Source organism: Panicum virgatum, chromosome 4N, assembly GCF_016808335.1.
Source record: "Panicum virgatum strain AP13 chromosome 4N, P.virgatum_v5, whole genome shotgun sequence".
In the NCBI taxonomy this organism is placed as follows: domain Eukaryota; kingdom Viridiplantae; phylum Streptophyta; class Magnoliopsida; order Poales; family Poaceae; genus Panicum; species Panicum virgatum.
In genome coordinates this window covers 26,022,172-26,030,776 of record NC_053148.1, presented here as the reverse complement: position 1 = coordinate 26,030,776, position 8,605 = coordinate 26,022,172, and the positions used below count along the sequence as shown (strand labels likewise).

The window sequence follows — 8,605 nt, the reverse complement described above, 5'->3', positions numbered from 1 at the left end:
TTGACTTTCACCTTGTTCTTGTGAACTAAAACATGATAGGGAACCCATGCTATCTAATAATTGACTTTTGAGATATGGTTAAAACGAATGGAACCTAGTTCTTCCTTGCAAAGTACTTGGGATTTCTTTTATAAATTTTTTTAAAAAAATCAATAGCATGGCTCCTCATTTGTTTATAAAAATCCTATCCAAGGCCATATATTGTTCAAAATTGAAAACCCTCTACATATGCAACTTGTTATCTTATTGAGCTTTGTCAAATTCTTGTGACCCTTATGAGATACATTTCATACTTCCATGATCAAGATCACGTACACTCCACATATATTCTGCCAACTTCTACACTGAAAGTTGTGCGAGAACATTTCACCCATCCATCCATTATCATCCCAGTAAATAAAACTCCATTTTATTGATGACTACTCTCTCCAAATTGTCATTTCAAGATGAAGGACATGTGCTATGCAAAAAGAAATAAATGCCATGCTCAAGAAAGCATGATGAAAAAAAAAGAGTTGGACACATGAAGGTTCAAAGTGTATGGGTGTTGAACATTATTCAACACCCCCGCCGGCGCTGCCCAACTCCGGTGAGTAAAAGCCACTCAAGTTTTTACTTCCTCCCACCAGCATGTGAAATATTAATGCGTGCAATAAATTGCCCAAAATCAATGGAGATAATTTTACGGGTCAAATACTACCTTTTACGGTGGCATGCTGGGACTGATTTCTGGATAAAACATACTCCATTCATTGGCATTGATTGCTATCGCCTTCTCCTCCCCAATCACATCCCCGCTCCTACGCACTCGCCCATTCCAGCGGAACCGCTGCTGGAGTTTGACGCCCAACCACCACCACACTTGCGAGACATCCCCTGCGCGGCACCCGCCCATAATCCCCGCTTCGCCGGCAGCAACTTCTCCCATGCCCTACCCCTCGAATGCAATCCCTGGTCCTGGTCCTGCCCCCTCCGCCCCTCACCACCGTAATCGATGCCAGGTGAGGATCTACGCCGGACCCCTACCCCTTCAGGCTGCTGCTCACGAAGGCCGCGATTCCAGGTGGGTACAATCGCTCACTTCTAGGTGAGATCCAACTCGGCATAAGGACGGCGGTGGCCTCTCTTCCAGCCATCGGTTGGAGTTCCTCTGCTCCCCTCCTCCCTACCACACAAGGTTAGTTAAATCAAACCAAAACCAAAATTCCATTTCTTCCGTATCCTTAATCAAATGATAAAAATTTTCGGGGGTTGGATTTTCAGCTCAATCTCCACTGCATGTCCTCGGTTCCCAATGCAATCTCACATTAATTAATTTTCCCATGTTTTACATTACGAATTTACGATCTAACCATTTCGAGCCAATTAACCAATAGTTGTGCTCGCAGCTTTCTTGTAGGATCTAGAGGGCAGAAGCGATGCATTTTTAAGGCAGAAAATAGACCCTTTTCCGTGGTGCAAGCCGTGGTCTAATCCACACGATTCTAGGCAATGCTAGTTGTGTATTGTCAAAGAAATGATTATTTTCTGTCATCCTCTCGTGATACAATGCATATATGAGATAAAAATATGGGTGTTTAGATAGTTTAACCTACAGGCAGATACCATTTATTTTGGTGTTTTATTTTACCCTGCTATTTTGGCTCAGACTTGATCATATCACCTAATAGCTAGTTGACTATATAACTTACTCCCGACATGAACGAAAATTACCACAAATTTTAGACTGCGCTGCACCTATTATTCGAGCAGACTGAAGAACTGTCACAAGGAATGTCACTGTTCATGAAGACTATTATACTGTCTTCTCACCATTTTTGCATTTGTATAAGATTATTCTTTTGAAATCCAATAATTATCTCTTCTGTAAATGGATGTTTACTCTGTGACTCTGTTTGTATATATGAACCCAATTGTTCGCCAACCCCCTGCGTGGTCAGCCCCCTCTGCGCACCACCCCCCTGCGTCGTCGGCCCCCATAGTTCGCCAGTCTGCGGGCACCCGTCTCGCCGCTGCCGCCCACCCCCCGCTGGCCGCTGTACGCCTGCGTCGACGGTCGGATCCACCGGCGCAACACGAAGCGCGAACCCGCTGTATATGAAGATATCTAGGAGTAATTATTTCTGTATAGTATAAATATTATTTGTTAATACATTTGACATTACTCCTTGAAAATTACTCCAATAGGAAATAAAAAAGGAGTAGGTACTCCTGGTTTGGCAAAGAAAATTGCTCCTTGGTTTACAAACTACTTATTCGGTAACTAATTATTCCTCTCCTATGGTCATATTGTTCATTCACTTTAATCTAACAATGGATTTTACGGTCATGGAGGCTTGCCAGACCTCCGGCTTTAAGCATCGCTGGAGCGCTGGAATCAAAAGGGCACATACTATTTTTCAATTAGAAAAATACTTTTGACATTTGAAAGAAATACTCCTATTGTCAATTGGAAAAATACTTGTGACATTTGAAAGAAATACTCCTATTGTCAATTGAAAAATATTTCTATTATTTGCAAAAATACCTTCCTGACACTCCTGTAAAAGAAACTCCACTCATACAAATTTTCATGCAGGCATGGATCAATGTGCACGTACAAGGAGGCGGCAAACAGAATAATAAAGAAGAATGAATGTAATCCAGCGCTAATCACGTTAGTTAGTTTGTCCTACAAAAATGCCTTGCTTTTGCCGTCGTTGACCCACTGAACCTAGACTCCATGCTGAGCGTATTAAAAATCCGGCAATTGATGGCATAGACCAGGAGACCAGCACGTATTAAAAACGAATCTACTATAATGTCTGGAGACTATTTTTACGGGCCGGAATGAAAACTTTTGATTTTTACAGCTGGGAAGACTCGTTGGACCTCTAGCGGAGGCACCACCATAAAAATCGTCCACTTTTGCGCTTTAATAATTTATTTTGAATAAAAATTTTAAATTTGGAGAGATGGTTTAGAGGAGTTAGGAGAGATAATTACCATTAGTCAACTCGAAAAGTAATTCCCATGAAAGCACGATTACTACTGCATGTGATCTCATCACAATTATTGACATACATTCCTGATTACTATTTCTCTCCAAACCTCCCTCACCCTAGCATGCGCACATGCAAATGCAAGCTGTTCCCTCACCTTAATTCGCAAGCGCGTGTTTGAAGGCAAGATGCAAGGTGCGATCCATACGAATGGTGCTGGCATCACCAATGCCAACGACACCCCCTAATTTTGCTGTCCAAACGGTTTTTACGGTCGCCCTATCCGATGTGTTTTTATGGCCACAAGGGAAGAATGGTAGCATTTTACTTCCAGAACCTGTCACCAACGAACCACTAATTTTTGACTTCCACATATTTCACTTTCTACTCCATCTGGATATGGACAAGGCAGTATATAACCACGGAGCATCCCTCGACAACGCCACAAATAGTAAATACCAGACGCCGGAGTTCCTGACGGGTACACCGCCAACGATTCGAAAATCTCATTATAGGTCCGTGTTCAGAGCCTTTTTACTGTTCAATCAGTGTTTATTGCGAGCCAGTCAAATGTGCATTAAAAGACCCATGCGACGAGCCCGAAGCTCCCTGATTGCCCCGTTTGGGAGGGTTCTGGAGCGGCTTCACGAGCGGCTCCAGGTGAAGCCCTCTCAAACGTTTGTTTTGTAACCGGTTTCACGTATGAAGCCGGTCCTGAAGCCATCGGCGGCTTACACAGGCAAGATGAAGCCATGAAATCATGGCTTCACGCGGCTTACACATCAATCTAACAAGTGAAGCTGTTTTGCCAAATATTTTCTAAAACGGCTCCAACTCCACCAGAGAAGCCGCTCCATCTGAGGAGCCGGAGCCGGAGCTGTTTTTGGAAGAGCCGGAGCCCTGCCAAACAGGCCCTAAGTATACATTAAAGCACTCATGTAGCCGGACTTTACTACCTCACATGCTAGCACAGTAATTTCTCCATGCCGGAGATCTGGTGATGCTCCGCTGTGGGTTGCTGAATAACTATTCAACACCCACGGCGGAGCACCACCAGATCATATATATATATATATATAGGACAGGGCTAATCCCTACCTGGGTATGGAAGCTGTTGAGAGTAAAAATGAAAGAGAAAGAGATTGAGAGAATCAATGATTGTGTTGTATTGATTGATGTTTAGACCACACTAGTTATATGTACAAGGGTGAAAGGGTGTCGACTCCCGAAAGGACAGGCCCCTTCGGGAGTGGCCCCTTCGTGTAATGGCCCCTTTGGAGTGACCCCTTCGGGGTGGCCCTTTCGGAATTAATCACTAATTAACTAATTACAAAAATTGATCACTAATCTAATTATCTTCACAACACTCCCCCTTGATCAATTTGTTCTTCATGTGGTCTTGTAATCAATTTGATCTTCTTATGGTCTTGTAATCAATCGAAAAGCTCCTTAAAAACCCCATGGGAAAAATCAGGTGGTGTATGTATATATCATGGGAAAAACTCCTTAAACCCTTTTGGGAAAATAGGAGAAAATTTTGATATGACATATATGTGTTGGTATTCCATTGAAAACTCCTTTAAAACCCAGTGGAAAAAAATATAAGGAGAAAATGATATGGAATATCATTGATTGTAAACTTCTATGAGAAAAACCCCGAAAGGAAAACTCATAAGTATGTTTGAATGCATTACGATCTGCTGATCATATTTGAACTTATTCTCCCCCAAAACCCGATGGGAAAATATGAGGAGAAACAATATCTTGAATATCTTCTTAAAAACTCTGCTGAGAAAACTGAAGATATGATATATGTAATATGTCTTGAATATCCCTTTAAAAACCCCGGTGGGGAAAATTAGAGATAGGACATTAAATATTGCCTCATTAAAAACCTATATATGAGAAAAACCTTGATAGGAAAAACTCATTTAGGAAAAGAGTACAATTATGTAATCTGATGATTAAGGTTGGTTGTATTGGTTACGATTCAGAGAGAATCTCCCCCTGAGTCTTACAAATCTCATGATTTGGTTTGCAAGGTTTCTATTTCCCCGGGAGCAATATATTTTGTGATATTGCCCTTTATATAGTTTGCTTTCTATTGCATAAATGCAAACAAATTATCTTGATAGATAATTGTTGTTTTCATGATTGAACCAATGCCACATGACTGTTGTGTGTGGTTGATCATTTTGTGAAGCCATATGATTTTATGTGAAGCTTCATATAATGCAATTATTTCAAAATGATTAGTGGATATAGCTACTAGAGTCAGCTTTGATGACTTCCAAGATGTAGTTGTTCCACCATGTAAAATTACAAACCTGTTTAAGGTATGGTATTGTGGAGAATAGACATCTAGTCAGTGTCTAGTGTCTGTGTAACCAACTATGATTTTGTCTTGGTTAAATCCAAGATCAATTGTTCCTTTGGAAATATCTAAAGATATTCTTAATTCATGTTCAATGGCATTTTGTTGGAGCTATGCTATGTTTAGCAAATAAATTTACAAGCTCCATTATCATTATAGATAATGTTTTAGTGATTCGATGGAATCATAATTTGATCATTCAAAGAAGTCTTATGTTTATGTAATGCTTCAGAATGAAAGACCAAAGTTTTTCATTAGAATCTATTTTGATAATTCATATGAAACTTTAGTACTTTGATATCAGTTTATATTCTGGCAAAATAGGGATTAGTTAGCCAGTATCTCGATATCCCACTTTTGTCGTGTTCTGTTTGATAGTAACAAATCAAAATCTGTTGTGCCATTTAGATATCTGTGTATCTGATTTGACTGCTACCTGTATGGTATTGATGGAGTTGCGCTAATTTGAACTAGCAAGGTATCTACAAAAGCAATATCAGGCATGTTGTAATTTGTACGATACTATAGTGCTTTGGCACTCAGTTTCTATCCCAGGGTCGAAATTGATATTGATCCATTTTTAGGGATTGAATGAACACAAGTGTTTGATGGATATGATTGTTCAATATTAATTGAATATTGACAAACTGGTATATGTGCTTAAGTTGAAAACTTAAATATCTGTTGGTCTTGCCAACTTTCATTCCGTCATAAATGAACGCTTGTTGTTTGTGTGTTGAGATGATGCAAATTCTATTTGGAATTTATTTATGAACACACATATGCATTCATAGTGATTAGAGCAATCCTTTTTATAGGAGATACTCATGTAGTCAGTTGTACCACGATCAACCTGACTATCTCAAGTCATAGAGTGACTTGTATGTAATTATATGTTGCGATTTTTCATTTTGGATTAGAATACAAAATCCTCTAGGGATATATAAATCCAAATGTATCAAATTTAATTGATCTGCCAATAATTGAATATGGGAACATAATTCTCACGCATACCGTGATGGTATGTTTCTCGGTCTCTGCATGGAACTATATGCTACAAGCTCTCATTGTCTCACCACCATATTTTCTTGAAGAAAATTATAATGAGAAGTAGATGATACTTCCTTATGTGAAAATGAGAGCACTTCTCCTTAATTGCCACCTTTTGATTTGACTCAATTTGAGTGTTTGTTAACACTCTGCCTAGGACATTTTGGTCTGGATCCAGTTAAGGTGCATTGCAATTTTCAATAGGAGTATATGTCGACAAATTTGTAGTCTTAATATAATTGATTGATCAGAATCAATATATAAGTTGTGAGAAATTAACCCTTTTAAATTCTATGTCATTTCCCACGACTATAGAATTAGAGCGTTCCACGACCCAGTGCCTAATTTATGTGCACATATACTAGGCTTTTGAATGCAAAACATTCATAGGCTTTGGATTTGAATAAATCCATAAATAAAGTGTCTAACAACATTTATAATGTTGATTTGCATTTACTGTCCTTGAAAGTGATCGGGTGCACTAGCCTAAGAGGGGGAGGGGGTGAATTAGGCACTAATAAAAACTTTGACCTATGGCTCCAACTAGTTTGCACAAAACTTAAACTTAAAACAATCTATCTAGATGTGCAACTAGGTTGTTCTAGTGTAAAACCCCTATCCCAAAAGAGTTTAGCAACCTATAGCCTTTCCTATCAAGAAACTACTCTATGAAAGTAAAGGCATACAAATTACTAGTATGAAATGCGGAAGCTTAAAGAGCGGGATAGGAGATAGCAAACTCTTGACGCGGGTGTTTATCCCGTGGTTCGGTTAGCCACAAAGACACACCTACATCTACGTTGTTGTAGCACTCACTAAGAGTATTGCTACTCGGCCACCAAGTCTCTTCCGTGAACACAATCACGGTCACCTTGGCCCCGGGTTCCACTAAGGAGCTTCTCCACAAAGGATGGGGGTCTCCACGTCCCCCGCACAAAGTGTCGTCGCCGCTCCACACCAAGTCGGAGGGTCGATGACGTTGCCGGCGAGCTTCACGCTCCAAGGTGCCGGCGCACCAAACTCTTGTTTTGGTTCACTAGAGAACCACAGAACAAAGGCTCAAGGCCTTGCAATCACACTCACTAAGAGCTAATCTAGCACTCACACTTTACAAAGCTAGTGCTATAAGCTAAGGATATGATCTATGAGCTCTTGTATGGCTTGGAGATGTTCTTGGATGTGTATGAGGTGTCTTGGAACTCCAGCAATCTTCAAATGGCCGGGGTGAGGCGTATATATAGGCCACCAAGTCTTGTAGCCATTGCTCCAACGGTCAGCAGAATTCTGCGTATCACCGGTTGAACCGATGCCTCTGGCAGTGGTAGCGTCGGTTCATCCGGTCACTCACAACCCAAAGTAGCAGTTGAGCTTCTGACAGCTGACGCAGTGATCACCGGTTGAACCGATGCTTTGTACCTATGCATCACCGGTTCATCCGGTGCTTAAGAATCTTCTCCTGGGCGCTGACGTCATTGCACCGATGCCATACTCCGATGCACCATCGGTTAAACCGGTGCTGAAGAAACTTCTCCTGGGCATTTGACATCGTCTCTGGAACATAGGACGCCCAATGCACCGATGCCCTTTCTTGGACCGTCGGTTCAACCGGTGCCTATAGGCTGACTTGGCTTCGATTTCCTCCTACACCAAACATCAAGGCGTCGGTTCTTGCTACGCCTATATTTTCTTTCTCTTTGTCATCACTTGAACCTAAAAACCTGAGAATGATCATCTTAACAATCATATTAGTCCAAGTGTTGTGTTGTCATTCGATCACCAAAATCACTCGAAATGGCATAAATGGTGCCATGTTCGTTACAGTCCTGGAGGATGTCTTCCCCTATTCCCGCAGATGCTTATAATAAGCTGTATTCCTAGCTTGTGACCATACTTCTCCCCCTCTTATGGGAGTTGAGTGACATTTCACTTCTTTCTGGCACTTTACTTGTAGGAATATTATTTGATGACACTTTTAATGAGTAAATGCATTTGGCAGGTTATTTGCAATGTATTGTAAATATAATATGTTCCGAACTATTGGTTTAGATATTTGTTAGCGCTCCTTAAGTACCTATTTTATCCCTTGTTTATCCTTGATAATGGCATGAATTTAATATCAAATTCACTAACCGTCCTAACCCAGCCTAATTATTGGTCATTTTCACATTTGCACATATATTTTGGAGGAACTTTGTTTTTG

The 8,605-nt window shown here is 40.6% G+C and overlaps 1 long non-coding RNA gene across 2 annotated transcripts; it reads left to right on the top strand.

Moving 5' to 3' along the window:
* The first annotated feature begins 760 nt into the window (after nt 1-760).
* On the top strand, nt 761-2,229 carry LOC120670961. 2 transcript variants are annotated; one of them, XR_005673458.1, is made up of 2 exons: nt 761-1,177; nt 1,941-2,229. It is a non-coding gene; the product is annotated as an uncharacterized LOC120670961 (long non-coding RNA). The 2 variants fall into 2 exon arrangements; XR_005673457.1 differs by having other exon boundaries at nt 1,389-2,229.
* Nucleotides 2,230-8,605: the final 6,376 nt, after the last annotated feature.